Here is a 17,139-nt window from a genome sequence, read left to right as displayed (position 1 = left end):
GGGGGTTGGGGGCTGAGGTTAGAGTGAGTGTAGCCTCTTTTCACTGATCGTTTCAAAAATTGTGAACTAGTCAACTGCCATCGAGTCCTCCATTGCAATGATGACTCAAGCCACATATTGCCTTAACACATAGACTACACTTTTCTTTATTCCAATGAACTTGGACAAAAACTTGCAAGCCCTCATCCTCATCCTTATTGATCAGGTATCCCTATGAGGATGAGTAGCTTCCTCCTTCATGTTGAGATATCAAGCTCTATCCCCGACATATCTCCTGGATGACTATCATTTATGTCACCGTCTATGTTAGTTGTACTCGTGGTGTAGTTAGACCACCACGTATGTTTTTGGTTTGGGTTCACATATGAACCACGTATTCTAGGTTTTGACATATAGGGTATTTCCCTCTTCTATTGTATTGTTGTTGTGTGCAAAAGTGAAGAAAGGCTTCACCCTCCAACCTTGTGTCCTCTCTCTCTTTTGTGTGTTGAGAAGAAAGCTGAACTTGAGTCTCCTATCTCTCTCCCTCATTCTTTACATGGTATCAGAGCCTTGTTCGTGGTAAGGAGCTCAAGAAAGCTAGCCAAGTTTCTGGTGTCCTGGTAAGAGGACCAGTGTAGCTTTCCTATTTCGAGTTTGGGAGCAAATCTCTGCAGGTAGCACAGCCAAAAGTGCAGGAGTGCACTGCTTCAGATTGAGAGGCCCTTCGCGGTGCGGCGAGAGCGCAGTATATGCTGCGGGAGAGGGCGAAGCCCTTGGTGACTTTATTTTTCTGATTTGAGGCCGTTTCGGGGCCTGTTTTCAAGGCGGAAGTTCTTCGCAGGCACTCAGAAAAAGGCTCTGTTTTTGCTGTGCGACCACCGCGCGGCTAGTCGGTGGAAAGGTGCCACAGAAATTGCATCGTATGCCTATGTGCATAGATATTGGGAGTTGCAGATTCATGCCTGTTGCCTGTTGATGCAAAATCGTCACGAGGAAGTGACTGTGTGGTGAAATACCACTTTCGTCAGTGTTGCAGATCTGCCCCTGTGAGGCTTTTCGCAGAAGTTTTGCTATTTGCCCTTGTGTGGCATTTGCTGTGTTTACAGGTTGCTGTTGCAATTCGTGATTTGTAAAATGTCTGAGAATCTGTCTACCATTGTCAGTGAGAAGCTTGACAAGAACAACTTCCAAGCATGGAAGTTCAGGATGACAAACTTCCTTATGGGAAAGGGAGTTTGGGATTACATCAGTGGTGAAACTGCAGAACCAGTTTTGGGTACTGCTCCCACTCCTGCTGAATTGAAGGCCTTTAAGGAATGGCATGAAAAAGCCAGAAAATGCTTGTATTGGCTATCTGTTAGCATTTCAGATTCTATGATTGTGCATATACAGGATCTAGAGACGCCTAAGGAGGCATGGGATACATTGGTGAAGCTGTATAGCACAAATACCAAAGCACGAAAGATGCAGCTAAAGCAGGAGTTGCACAATGTGCAAAGGAAAAATCTGAATATAAATGAGTATTCCTTGAAGGTGAAAGGCCTTGCAGATTCTCTTGCCTCCATTGGAGCACCTGTTGATGATGAGGACTTAGTGTCCGTGACCTTGAATGGTCTTGGGAAAGATTATGCACAATTTCGGACATCCATTGGAGTCCGTGAAACATTTCCTGATTTTCAGGAACTTATTGCTCTCTTGCTGAGTGAAGAGCAAAGGAATGGTGGTTCAGCCACCTCAACTTCTCAAGGGACTGCTTTCTACTCGAATACAGGTAGAGGCAGGGGTAGAGGAAGAGGCCGTTCTGGTGGCCGTGCAGGAAATCAGAACCAACAGCAACAACAGGAAAACCAGTCCTATGGAGGAGGACGTGGTAGTTCTAGAGGCAGGGGGAGCCAAAGAGGCCGTGGTTCATGGCAAAGGAACCAGCAAGTAAATAGCAGCACAGAATGCTATTATTGTGGAAAGCCTGGACACAAGGAGAATACATGCTATAAAAAGTAGAATGACATCAAAAGTGGAAAGTTGCAGCAAAGCAACTATGCATCATCAAGTGGGCATGGTGACGACAGAAATGAGCACCTTTTTGTGATGCAGCATATGGTTAACTCCATGTCAGGAGATGCTGCAGCTTGCAATGATGTTTGGTATGTTGATTCAGGTGCCTCTAACCACATGACCAGTCATGGTGAGTGGTTTCATGATGTCAGAAATTTGGATAAGCCAGGTTATGTTGAAACAGGTGATGATACTGCGCACCCAATTACGCAAGTTGGTAAAGTGCCATTGGCTATGCAGGATGGCAAAACAAAGTACTTGGCAGATGTACTTCATGTTCCAAAAATCACTAAGAACCTGGTTTCAGTTGGCCAGATGGTTGAGCAAGGTCTGCAGGTTAGATTTAACCCTGATGGATGCTTCGTTGAGGACTTGAAAAATAAATGCCGCTTGGTTGCGAAAGGCAACAAAAATGGAAGAATGTTCACCTTGGATGCTGATATGCCTGAGGTGAAAGCTGCTATGTTTGCGCATGGGAGAGGTGTCATTGCAGATATTGAGATATGGCACAAGCGCATTGGGCACGTGAATATACAAAGGCTGAAATCTATGCAAACGAAAAACATTGTTGCAGGTTTGCCTAAATTCAGAGTTGAGGGAATGCAAAAGGTATGTGAAGCATGTCAAATGGGTAAGCAGGCCAGACATGCATTTCCCAAAAATGCTAAGGTGAGCAGAAGACCTTTGGAAGTGATCCATTCAGATGTTTGGACAACCAAAGCTGCTTCTATTGGTGGATGCCATTATTATGTGACGTTTATTGATGACTACACTAGGAAGGTGTGGATTTATTTTATGAAGCACAAAAGTGAAGTGTTCAGCCATTTCAAGGCTTTTAAGGCCATGGTTGAAAAAGAGAAAGGTGTGCATATTAAAGTGCTAAGATCTGATGGAGGTGGAGAGTTCTTTTCAGAAGAATTTTGTGAATATCTGAAAGAACAGGGAATTCAAAGGAAGTACTCATGCAGGTCTACCCCTCAGCAGAATGGGGTTGCAGAAAGGAAGAACATGCATATTGCAGAAGTAGGACGGGCGATCCTAAATGAGAAAAACATGCCTGATTATTTTTGGGCTGAAGCAGTAGCAACTGCTGTTTATATTATGAACAGAACCCCCACTGCAGCTGTCCATGGTATGACGCCTGAAGAAATGTATACAGGCCAAAAACCAGATATTTCTCACTTGAAGGTATTTGGTTGCATAGCTTATGTTCATGTTCCTGATGAGAAGAGAACAAAGCTGGATCCAAAGGCAGAAAAATGCATCTTTATTGGATATGCTCAGCACCAGAAAGGGTATCACTGTTATAACCCTTCCACCCGCAAAATGCAAGTGAGCAGAGATGTTGTTTTTGATGAAATGAGCAGCTGGTATGCACCAACTGTTATGGTAGGAGATGCAGATGCAGGAAATGGGAATGCTGCAATAAATGCAGAGCAGCAATCTCAAGCCTTGAGTGGACCCAGAGAGTCCTCTACTAGTGGATCTAATGCATGGACAGGGAGATTGAGATCTAGTGAATCGTCACATGGCAGTCCTGATAGTGTTGTGCAGGTATCACATAAGGGAAAAGAAAAAGTGGACCATGCTCCAGTGTTTGATGTGTCTGCTGGTAGCTCTCATGTTGATGGAGAGTCAAGTGGCTCTGAAATAAGCCTTGATGAGGAACTTGGGATTCCTTCTGTTGTTACACCTGGTGCAAGGAAAAGCAGGCATGATTTAAAGACTCCTGCAACTGATCCAGTTGTACGGAGGTCCACTCGTATTAAGTATCCAGTTGACAGGCTGAGATATGATGGGTATACAGCACATCACTATGCTTATATGGTCAAGGTTCTAGAGGAGCCAGAGCCCACATGTTTTGAGGATGCAGCAGGGCATAAAAATTGGGAAGCAGCTATGGATGAAGAGATGGCTGCCTTGGATGCAAACCACACTTGGGATTTGATGCCTTTGCCTCATGATAAGAAGGCTATTGGCTGCAAGTGGGTTTACAAAGTAAAGCACAATGCTGATGGGTCTGTTAGCAGGTACAAGGCAAGATTGGTTGCCAAAGGTTTTGCACAGACATATGGAATTGACTATGAGGAAACTTTCAGCCCAGTTGCAAGGATGGCAACCGTGAGAGCAGTAATTGCTATGGCTGCTGCAAAGGGATGGTCTTTGCATCAGATGGATGTGAAAAATGCCTTCTTGCATGGTGACTTGTAGGAAGAGGTTTATATGATGCAGCCAGAAGGTTATGAGGATAAAGCACACCCCGATTTTGTATGCAGGTGCGCAAAGCCTTGTATGGCTTAAAACAGGCGCCGAGGGCATGGTCAGACAAGATAGGGCAATATCTTGTCACTATTGGATTTCAGATTTCCAATTCAGATTTTTCACTTTATGTGAAAAGGACAAACAGAGGGATTGTGCTTATAGTCATCTATGTTGATGACTTGATTATTACAGGTGATAGTGATGCAGACATTAATGAAGTGAAGCTGCTGTTGAAGCAGAAATTTGAGATGAAGGATTTGGGAGAGCTGCGTTACTTCTTGGGCATTAAGGTTATTAGATCCCCAAGTGGGATATGGCTGTTGCAAAGGCAATACGGTTTGGACATGCTGTCCAAATATGGGATGACAGGCTGTAAGCCTATCTCTGTTCCATTGGAGCAGAATGTGAAGCTCAATGCAGAGTCAGGTGAGCTTCTTGAAGATATTACTATGTACAGGCGCATAGTAGGTAGCTTGATTTACATGACTATAACCAGACCAGATTTGAGCTATGCTGTGGGGCTGGTGAGTCAGTTTATGCAGGCACCGAGGAAGCCACATTTGGATGCGGCTAGGCGCATACTGCGGTATGTGAAGTCCACATTGCATTATGGACTGTTTTATGAAGCTGGGTGTGCATTACAGGTACATGGATACACAGATGCTGACTGGGCTGGTAGTGTCTCAGACAGGAGATCTACTAGTGGTTTTATGTTTTCCCTTGGGAGTGGTGCCATCAGTTGGAGCAGCAAGAAGCAGCCAACAGTTGCCTTGTCGAGCACAGAGGCAGAGTACAGGGGTGCAGCAATGGCTGCATGTGAGGTAGCTTGGTTACGGAAGCTACTTGCAGATATGGGACAGTCAGTTCATGCAGCAGTTGTCATTCATTGTGACAACATTAGCAGCATCATGCTTGCTAATAACCCAGTTTATCATGCTAGAACGAAGCACATTGAGGTGCATTATCACTTTGTGAGAGAGAAGGTTCTAGCTGGTGAGATTGATCTTGTCTATGTCAGCACTGAGGAGCAGGTGGCTGATATCTTTACGAAGGCATTGGGTACCGAGAAGCTTCGCAGATTTAGGAGCTTGCTTGGTGTACGTGAGATGGATTTGAGCTTGAGGGGGAGTGTTGAGATATCAAGCTCTATCCCCGACATATCTCCTGGATGACTATCATTTATGTCACCGTCTATGTTAGTTGTACTCGTGGTGTAGTTAGACTACCACGTATGTTTTTGGTTTGGGTTCAGATATGAACCACGTATTCTAGGTTTTGACATATAGGGTATTTCCCTCTTCTATTGTATTGTTGTTGTGTGCAAAAGTGAAGAAAGGCTTCACCCTCCAACCTTGTGTCCTCTCTCTCTTTTGTGTGTTGAGAAGAAAGCTGAACTTGAGTCTCCTATCTCTCTCCCTCATTCTTTACACTTCAAAGTAAGCATCGCACCGTTTGGCATCCGCCAACTTTGCAGAAGTGGTGTGCTGCTTCAATCTCGAAAGGCATTCTTTAGCAACTATGAGGTGATCCTGGCATGTGTTTCATTGATGATGAGGTTGTGGTTGTTGTCCTCATCATAAGAGTCAAGGATCTCCTCTGCTAGCTCCTCATCGTAAACCTCCTTCCATGGCAGCTGTGTGAAATTTAGAAGATAGTTGGTCTCTAGGATGCCTATAAGAACATTGCTAAAGAATTCTTCAATTGGGTGTGCGGTGACACATGAGAGCTCAGTCTCTGCTCCTATCAGACTTGGTGCTCTGTCTCCTCCATGATAATGAGGATAACGTAGTTGATAACCAAGAAGGAAGATGGTTGGCAAAGAGGTTGGGTAATGAGAATGAATTGGCATAAGAAAGATACCAAGATCAGAGAGGATGACATAAATGTGAAAGCTTTAGCAAAGTAAGCTCAGAGAGGGTTGTTGAAGATGAAAAAGTATACTAAGTCCACAAGTAAGGTTGATCAGTAGAGTTCCTGACCAAATGTAGTCGATTTGAATCTACAATTGTAGTTCCTATCAAATCAATGATTGTATGAGACTCCTTTGCTTTGGCATGATGATTTTGCATTAATAGGCCTTCAACTTTAATCACGCTACATGGTGGAACACGATGCATTTGTTCCACCATAATTAAACAGCTAGCTGGCATGTTGCCTTATGAGAAATTCACTAAGGCATTGTGTGAGATGAAGTTGGGGGTAATAAACTTCACGCACCTCTTCACTTCCTGCTGCTTTCGAACTGACAGCCAAAGATATTTATCATTGAGAATGGGACATTTAGAAAGAAACTTTTATGCCAAGATACCACACCATACTTTCCTCCCTCAGATAAGAATGAAGATGGTAACATCCCAAGTGATGTTGTAATCAAGCATAGGGAGAAGGAAAGGATCCTACAAAATGCACAAGCAACTTTAAGTGGGGGTGGGGGTGTTTTTAAAGTTTCCAATTGCTCCTTAATCATTTGTTCTAACTTAGAGAGCTTGTCTGATTTTTTCTTGCCTTTTGATTTCTCTTTGGTCTTGCTCTGTTTTTTCTTTTTCTTTGAGGTTTCTTCCTCTTCACTCTCATCATCTGATGTGTAATCGTTTGTATCATCACTTTCCTCTTCTTCTGCATTAGTGTCTGTCTCTATTTCACAATCTGTGTCAGAGTTGGAATGCCTTTTCTTCTTTTGTTTTTTAGACCTTGACTTCATGCCTAGTCTTCTTTTTGCTCTTTGTGCCACATCAACCATGTTGTTTACTCCTCTAAGCTGATCTTTGCCAGCTACTGATGTCTGTAATTCTTTGTTTAGTCCCTTATAGAAATAATCTGCCAACTACTCATCAGTGGGTTGTTGATTGTTTGTCAACCTTCTATTCAAATTTTTGAACATTTGTGCATAATCTTCAACTGAGAGATGTTTTTGCTTCATATTTTGAAGCTTCTTGAGTATGTCTTCTAGAGTTTTTTCTTTACAAAAATGGCTTAAAAATGCAGTTTTCAATTCATCATAAGAGGCAAAATGAGCTACACCATATTGCATAAGCCAAATCATTGCCTTACCATTAAAAGTTGCTGCAAACTGCTCTTTTTTGGTGAGGTTCCGAAGTTGTCCGAATCTGCTTGTAGCTCACCTTGTTTTAAATTGTCTGACATGACTATCCTCTGCGATAGACCTCACACCCCCCCCTATTCCATTCTCTCTTCTCCTTCTCTTTCTCTTCTCTTCTCCTCTCCTCTCCTTTTATTAAGGAGTGGGAATTGAACCCAAGACCTCCCCATTCACAAAAGAAAGACTTATCAATGGGCCATGAAATAGGAAATGATGAAAGTGTAATGATATTGCTTATGTTGAAATATCATGAACTATAACTCTCTAACAGTAGGGAAATTCCTCTTGCTGTAAAAAGAAAAAGTACTTCATTTCATGTGCTCTATTCATGTCTCATACTAGATCGTAGATTCTGAACTTTTTCAAGTTCATTCCTTGGACGCATGCCACACGAGGAGGGTGGATATTTATGTCACTTCTCGACGAGTTCAACGATTTGGTGCTTGGTCCTCTGCTCATTATGGCTACCAATTGCCAAGATCTCTTTCTTGATCTTCATGTCGACCTTCAACAACTGATTGTACAATGCGTTGCTCAAGGAGACGATGAGTGGGATGATACACCATGGATGATTCAAGGTAAAGAACTAGTGATACATTGGGAGGGCTTTGATTCCAATTCTACTCATTGTGTGGTGATCCGAGCTACTTGTTGCATTGGAGGTAATTGAAAGGGTGACATTCTTCCAAGGGTGGGATGATCCACAAGCTTGGGGGAGATAATTTGGCGCATCTGCTTATTAATTCCTATGGATAAGCTCATCGTGAATGATTTCTTCTCAACCTCACTACAAACGTTTCTAGGGCTTGGCTATAGTCGGTAATGTTTCGACTAAGGAATCCCTTGTATGTAATCAACCCTTTGTGCCACATTTTGAGATTTAAGTTGTAATCTTTTTGGTGATAAACTATCAACAAAGGATTGCAAGTTCATTTGGTGCTGAACATCTTGTTCAAGTATTGAATTCTCCCCACCCTCTCCTTCTACCTATCTTGGACTACCGAGAATCTTGGGATGTTCAAATTTTAGTCTTGGTGTGATGACATCTTGGCTCCTCCAATTTAACGGCGCATACAAACCTTCGACCAACAAGGCTACTGGTGTGGGTGTGAAGCTCACTTCACCAAGGGGTGAGGTGTATTGTTATAGCAAGTCAGCACTAGTAAGAACTTGCAACTAAGCTGAGTACTCGGCACTCATTTTTGGGCTACAAAAGGTGCAAGAACATTGCATCAAGAAACTTGAGGTACAAGGAGATTCTGAACTCGTGTGTGAACAAGTTAGTGGAAGGTGGAAGGTGTAGAGCGAAGGCTTGATTCCACGACATCAACAAGCATTGGAACTTTGCCAACAATTTCAAGAGGTAAAAATTCAGCATATCCCTCAAGCTCAAAATTTTGTTGCTGATTTCTTAGCAGGAGAAGCTTGTACTTCAATCATGCATGAAGCGAGTGGAAGCACCGCCCCAACAAAGCTGCAAGCCACGAATAATGGTCTCAGACAGGATGAGTCATGTCTTGGATAGCCCGCTATCACTCCTGGAGATCACAGATTCGTTACATGAGCTTCCTAGAGATAGATGCTTAGGAGAGGATGGTCTATCGCCCCTTCTTTTTAGAGCTCTCTGGGATACGATTGGGCGTCATCTACTTTCTGCCTTTTCAGAGGCTCTCGATATAGGATCTTTGGGCGAGGCATTATGCATAGGTATGATTTGTCTCATCCTGAAATGGGGAGACAAGATAGTCCTACGTAATTGGAGACCCATTACACTTTTAGGGATAACCTATAAGATCCTAGCAAAGACCTTGGCCCTTTGTTTAAAGCCTATGATACCAGATATCATCAGAGCTACTCAGACAGGATTTGTCCAAGATAGGAGTATCTTGGATAATATCTTCACTTTTTGATCTTCTCTAGAGTTTACTTGGGCAATGTTTTCTCAGCTAAGTGACTAGATAGTGTCATTGGATCCACACTTGCATGATGATAATAATGAGATGAAAGATTTCAATTTGACACATAATGTGATACGAGATATTTCGATTAGATCACTAATGTGAGACTAAAAGATTTCGATTAATGAACTATTGTACCAAAAAAGATTTCAATCAGACAACTAATGTGGCAAAAATTGTAGTTACTCTTGCCAGAGATATTGTAGTTATCACCACAAATATTGGCGGTACAACTTGAGGTAAGCTATTTTCTTGTAAAAGTAAGGACGTTTTACTTTTGTAGCATATCAGTATTGTTGGGATTTTATCATATTGTACCCTTATGCATGAGCATAAGCATGAGCTTATGCTCATGCTTATGCGGAAGCATAAGCATAAGCATAAGCTCATGCTTATGCTCATGCAGAAAAAGAGAAGGAGCTTATGCATAAAAAGAGAAAGAGGAGCTACTAGCCACACAGGTTATTATAGGAGATTCATCTTGTTCTATGCGAACATAGCCTAGCCACTGCACCAGTTTTGAGGTCACCCGAATGGACTTTAATATTCCATGTCCATATTGATGCCTCTAACTTTGCCATCGGTTGTGTGTTAACCCAGCCCGAGGAAAAAAGGGAGCTCATTTTGGGGCCTTTTAGAAGAGAGAGAAAATAGGCTCTCAACCAATTAGGAGTGGGCCAACGTAACGTTGAAAATTCAACAAAAGAAGATGAAAATAAGAAAAAGAAATAGTACTATATGTTCGTAGAAGCATGTCACATTTATGAGGTGATCTGATTTGAATCTTTAAAAAATTTATTTTCTGTGCAGAATTTGATGATTCTGACACCGCAGACGCGTTCGAAACGGCCCAAAACCCCAAGAACGGCTCTGGAAACGCTGGAATTGGACATCCGGAGGCCCGGAAACGGCCAAAAAAGGCCGAAAAGTGGGATTTGCAGCAAAATGCGATCTGGCACCTTTTGGAAAAAAGGCCGAAAAACGCGATTTGCAGCAAAATGCGATATGGCACTTTTGAAATTTCAAAAGGTGCCAGATCGCATTTTGCTGCAAATCCCACTTTTCGGCCTTTTTTGGCCGTTTCCGGGCCTCCGGATGTCCGATTTCAGCGTTTCCAGTGCCGTTTTTGGGATTTTGGGCCGTTCCGGACGCGTCTGCGGTGTCAGAATCACCAAATTCTGCACAGAAAAGTGTTGCTCTTATATGAACATTGAATGTAAAGCATGTGAAAGAATATATTTATTCCTTTTCACACTGACATTTCTCACGCAAGTATCCATATTTTCTTGCTTTTGTAGAGAGAGAAAAGAGAAAATAGTGAATTTCTTACAGGGCCCCAAAATGAGCTCCCTTTTTTCATAATGAAGCTGCCAACTAAATCCAGAAAAGCAACCAAAGAGAATAAGAGTAATGAATGAAGATGTTATGCTAAAAGCAATGCGATCTACATGCTGTAAGCATACATGTATGCGATCCATTAACTTACATGACATAAAGGGTTGTAGAGAACATGTCTGGCAAAGGAAAGGAAGCAGAAGAAATGAATACCTACTCACGAGATTGTCTTGCTTTCTTGTAAATCATAAGAGAAGGCGAAGTTCAGGACATCAAATAAGGCCTCTTATAAATGGAAAAAGTATATGCAATAATGCATATCGCATTATTACAGGACTATCACATGGCACATATTGGAATTTGGCTAATAAAGCAAAGTATGGAGTTAAATTTAACATTCATGGAAACATAGGAAGGCCCAAAACAAGAGCCTCAACGGTTGCGGCAACAGCAATTTTGAAAGATTACATTTATGAAAATGCTTTACCGCAACCCCACCTATCAGAAATGCATCTTCCGATAGGTTTGACCAAAAAAGAAGTATTTAACTCTATTGGAGAAACACAGAGGCAAAGAGGGCATGCACCGGCATCTTTTCATACTTTGTATACTCTTTGGAAAAAAAGCTTTGGACATGTTAAAATCCCAAAGAGGCAAAAAATGTCAAAGTGCAACGACTGTGATGATCTAAAGCGAGCACTTGAGAGTGCAACATCTCCAGAACAAAAAGAAGCTTACAAAAGAAAGAGAGAATTTCATCATGGACTTGTTCGACATTCTAGAATAAAATATGCATTTTGGAAGGAGCAAGCTATTTCTCACCCAAATGAGTACATGTGCATTATTGTAGATGGTATGGATCAAAATACAACAACATTACCTCGATTCGTTAACACTCCACCTAAGCTACAAGGCAAATACTTTTTAAAGACACATCTATGTGGAGTGTTAGTGCACGGATTTAAGTTTTTTGCAGACATATGGATTGATTCCTTGCATCTACACGATAGCAATCAAGTTGTAACATCCGTTATGAAGGCAATTCACAATGTACATGCAGAAAAAGGTCGCCTACCAGCAACTTTGAGAATACAAGCAGACAATTGCGGAGGAGAGAATAAGAATGTACTCTTCTTTGCATTTTGCTCAATGCTAATCGCTCATAGAATCTTCAATGAGATTGAAGTTGGGTTTTTGTTGGTTGGGCACACACATGAGGATATCGATCAGGTATTTAGCACAGTTTCAAGAGAACTAAAACACAAGGACATGGAGACAATGGATGACTTGATAAGAAAATGCGGGAGGCAAGTTGGTGGCCGTAAGGAAGGAACAATATGCTCAATGGTTGAGAGGATGTATGATTGGAAGAGCTTTATTCTACCTTTCATACAAAAAGGTGGTGATGCCCTGATTGGTCATAGCGCTCCACACTATTTTCGATTTTTCTTAAAGGATGAAAAACCAGTGATGCAATGGCAACACTATTCTCTTGATACAAAATGGGAACCTGAAGAACCTTACTCTCTCTTAACTTCAATCCTGAGCAAAGAAATGCATCCAACATGGGCTCCTATAGAAGAATTCAGCGAGAAATCCAAAGGTGAAATAGAAGGCTTAAAAGCTTTTATTGCATACAAAGAGGAAATGCTCCGGAGATTTCCTGATTGGAAGCCCTCTTGGAAGGAACACACTACTGTTGTAATTAGCAAGACCTACCAATTGATAAAGGACCTTGCAAAAATGCGAGAAGATGATATTAAGGCAGAACGGCCTTTATTTTGGCCAAATGTTGGTAATGACTTGCGTCCAGCATGTGGTCTCTTTGAAAATGAGTTTGAATCGTTGCTCCCACGTCCATATTGTGGACCTAAGAAGAGAGAGTTTATGCCACAAATAGACATAGATGTCCATTGTTTTGTTGCAGTTCGACCATCGGATGATGAACATGAGAACGTGAAGTTTTGGGTTGCAAAAGTAGTTGACGTGAGCATGGATGACCGGGGGAGAGCTACAACATTTACAGCGGTATGGTATGAGCCAAGGGGCAGGAAGGAGAACCAAGATAATAGTACATTGTATAGTAGTTTTTTGAAAAAGGAATGGGTCCCAAACCATGAAGCAATTTCAAGACTTTCCACAGAGACAGTCATAGTATGCTGGAAATCAAGGTCAAAGAAAACAAAGAAGCACATGGGGTATGATGTAGAAGACAAAATAAAATTACCGCAACCAATTATTACGCACATTACAGAGTTCACAAAGATGCTCGCCCGGGAGGAAGTAGAAGGAGATAGCGCAAATGAAGAATGCCCATGATAACACCATTCAAATATCGAGAAAGAGTGAAGGTGGTGGTGGTTGTCAGATGAGAGTGAATGAAGATGGCACCCAAGCGACAAGTGACGACAGAAAGGACATTCTGAACAAGCAAATGTTTGGATCGCTCATTTCTGTAATCATGATAGAAAAGGACATTCAAACAAGCAAATGTTTGGATTGCCCATTTGTACTAAACTCATTGTAAAGGAAAAATTAAATTATTGAAAAGGCCACAGGAGATCCTTTGTACAAAGACTCATCCAGAGCAATATTTGTTGTAAAACTTATGACATGATAATGTAAAATTGCAAGCATAGCTATTGCTATTTTTTGGAGTACAAAAGAGGCTTCCATCATGTCTCATGTGTATATAAATCTTTTAATTTCTTGAATATTCAAGAGTGTTATAGTTTTCTGCATTGAAAGTAAAAAGAGTCTTACAGTCTCTTATGTATACATTTTTAAAATGTTGTGAATCCTCAATAGCATGGTTTTTCATGGATTTAAACTAATAACTCGGATTTTTTATTTTAAGAATATGATTCTTATAAACAAGAAATACAAATTTAGGATTTAATAGTAGTTTTTGCATTATTTGTACAACATTGTAGAGAGATATTTTGAAATGTCTTATGTGAAAATGATAGTGCCAGAAAGTAAACTTTTGATTCTCGAATGACAGTTTCATAAAGTAAACTTTTCAGTTGGCAAGGATTTTAAGGAATAGTCCAAAAGTAGACATATGAGTCCAAAATTAATGAAATAAGTGTTTATTTTTGTTATTTGCATTGGCCTGTAGCTAGCGCCTTAAGCACTAGCTGTAGTGATGGGTGTAGGAACCCCTCTCTTCCCTTATTTCCTCTTCTTTCCCTCTCTTCCTCTCTTCCTTCTCTTCCTTTCCCTATTCTTTATCCCTCTTCTTGCTCATATGCTCATGCATAAGAATAAGCATATCCTTTTCTTCCTTTTCTCTTATGCTTATGCTCTTTTTTCCTCTTCCTTCTCTTATGCTTATGCTTATGCTTTCTCTTTTCATAAGCATATGTATTTGTCTATGCTTAAGCTTTCTCTCTTTTTCTTTTATGCTCATATGCTCATGCATAAGAATAAGCATATCCTTTGTTTCCTTTTCTCTTATGCATGAATGTCTCCTTCTCTTTCTCCTTCTCTTTTCCTCTTTTTCTCTCTCTTTCTCCCCCTCTTTCCCCTCTTTCGATCTCTTTTCATAAGCATATGCATTTGCGTATGCTTAAGCTTTCTCTCTTTTTCTTTTATGCTTATATGCTCATGCATAAGAATAAGCATATCCTTTCCTTCCTTTTCTCTTATGCTTCTACTCTTTTTCCCTCCTCCTTCTCTTATGCTTATGCTTATGCATGAGCATTTGTCTCCTTCTCGTCTTTTCCTCTCTCTTTCTCCCCCTCTTCCCCCTCTTTCAATCTCTTTTCGTAAGCATATGTATTTGCCTATGCTTAAGCTTTCTCTCTTTTTCTTTGATGCTCATATGCTCTTGCATAAGAATAAGCATATCCTTTCCTTCCTTTTCTCTTATGCTTATGCTCATTTTTTCTCTTCTTTCTCTTATGCTTATGCTTATGCATGAGCATATGTCTCCTTCTTCTCTTCTCTTTCTCCTTCTCTTTCTCCTTCTCCTTTCCTTCTCTTCTTTTTTCCTCACTTTTTCTCTTCTTTTCATAAGCATATTCCTATGCCTATGCCTATGCATATCCTTCTCCTTTGTTTCTCTTCTTTTTTTCTCTCTTTTTCTCTTCTTTTCTCCCAGTCCTACGGAGTTATACGGCTACATGACGGGTACTCTAAGCACCCCCGTAGGAGTCGTATAACTCCGCAGGAGTGGGAGGGTACCCCAAAAGGTTATATAACTTCTGAAAGATGGCATCTCGAAGATCAGGTGAGGCTGAAGAGCTTCCTGGCCACATGATGAACTGAAGAAAAGAAAAGAAGACGCATCGAGCATGCCCTTGTCACGAGATGCAAAAGAGAAAATAGAGTGACATCCTGACATTGAGCAAGCATTTATAGACTCGTGCATTCTTTGAATTACAGTGACAGAAGTCTGTATCCGTTTGCTCAATGTCAAGCTATTGATGCTTCACATGGGGAAAAAGAGAGGAAAAGAGAGGAGAAAAAAGATAGGAGATAAGAGAGAGAAAGAGAGGAGAAAAGAGAAGGACAGAGAGGAGAAAGGAGAGGAAAAGAGAGGAGAAAAAGAGAGAAAAAGTGGGGATAAAAGAGAGAAAAAGAGAGAAGGAAAGAGAGGAAAATAGAGGAAAAGAGAGGAGAAAAAAAGAGAGAAAAAGAGAGGAGATAAGAGAGGAAAATTACCACAAAAAGAGAAGGAAAGAGAGGATAAAAGAGAGAAGGAAAAAGAGAGAAAAGGTGAGGATAAAAGACAGAAAAAGAGAGAAGGAAAGAGAGGAGAAAGAAGAGGAAAAGAGAGGAGAAAAAGAGAGAAAAAGTGAGGATAAAAGAGAGAAAAAGAGAGAAGGAAAGAGAGAAGGAAGGAGCGTAAACGAGAGGAGAAAAGAGAGGAGGGAAAGAGACAAAAATAGAGAAGGAAAGAGATGAGAAAAGAGACGAAAAGAGAAGGAAAGAGAGGAGATAAGAGAGAAAAAGAGAGAAGGAAAGAGAAGGAAAGAGAGGATAAAAGAGAGAAGGAAAGAGAGGAAAATAGAGAGTGCAATCCCTTTCTTCAATCATGCTTTCCCTTTCCATCATTCATGCAATCCCTTTCCATCATTCATGCAATCCCTTTCTTCATTCATGCAATCACTTATTTCCATCATTCAATATGCAATCCTTTTCTTGGAAATGGAAGTGGAAACGGAAGGGAAAGGGAAAGGGAAGAATACGGATTATCGGAGTATGTCTATGGATGCATCTAACAACGCATCTATAGGCGCAACGGTTTTGTTTTTTCAAAGAGACGCATCTATGTTAGATGCATCTAAAGACGTGTTGTTAGACGTGTCTATAGACGTGCTTCGACAAATGCCTTTTTCTAAGAACTTGAAAAGGACATGCGCCCGACACAAAAAAGAACAGCACTAGTACCAAAAACATCCATTCCCTACATACGACAAAGGACGAATCCAAAGAGAGCAACTTTCAAAGAAGATCAACCATCAAGATACTTACCTTGGATAGAGGTATGGAAGCTTCTTGTCCTTCTTCAAAGTTGCTTCTCTTTCTTCTCTTTCTCATTCACCCTCTGCTTCTCTTTCTTCTCTTCCTTGTTCACCCTCTTCTCTTGTGTGCTTGGGGATGATTGTCTAAGCTTGGAGATAAGTGTGGGTGCTTGGATGATCGATGTCGAGGAAACATGTATCATGCACATAGAATTACACTCAATCACGTCTCAAAGTATGGAGAATGGGATGCGACCATAAACATGGTAAGTGTTAAAGAGTTAAGGTTGATTGAGTTACCTATGGGTGTTCATGTGCTTGAGTTATGATCTCGTTTCAATTTGATATAGGATGCACTGCCACACCCACATATATTTCCCTATGCTCATCGTGAGGAGGCGAAGCATTAGTGATATGAGGTGAGATCTTCAAGAGGTACCATTACGGATGCATGGAGTGATGGTGATAGAAGCCCTCCTCCATTACCTCATGAGGCCGTGGAGGAGGAGGTGTTTTATGATATGGTGCGGGATTTATATGTCCATCAATCTTCAAGTAGGGATGATAGCATAGAGTAGGACGATCTTTTTACCGTAGCATCGACTCCACTATTTGAGGGGCACACATTCTTTGTTCTACATGCCTACCTTGAGTTACTAAACTTGTAGACCATCTATGGATGGAGCAATGCAAGTTTGAATGCATTACTCAAGTAAACTTTAAAGTCTATTTTGCAAACATGGTGAATTCTCAGGGGGGTCACTCATCATATGTAACCCTATCACATGAGTCCAACAAAAGGATATTTTGAACTTCTAAATTTTACAGAAGTTGATTTACATAAGGGAGTATTTAAACAATTTTGGAAAAAAGTTATAGATTTGTATAGAAAAAGGGTATATTTTATTAGTGAAGAATTTACAGATAAGAGATTTTAGAAATAGACCTTGAACGCACGTGATATAGAGGGTTTATA

The sequence above is a fragment of the Dipteris shenzhenensis genome, chromosome 25 (genome assembly GCF_047967505.1).
Source record: "Dipteris shenzhenensis isolate YYH24624 ecotype China chromosome 25, Dip_SZ_1.0, whole genome shotgun sequence".
Taxonomy (NCBI): domain Eukaryota; kingdom Viridiplantae; phylum Streptophyta; class Polypodiopsida; order Gleicheniales; family Dipteridaceae; genus Dipteris; species Dipteris shenzhenensis.
This window is presented reverse-complemented; position numbering follows the sequence as displayed.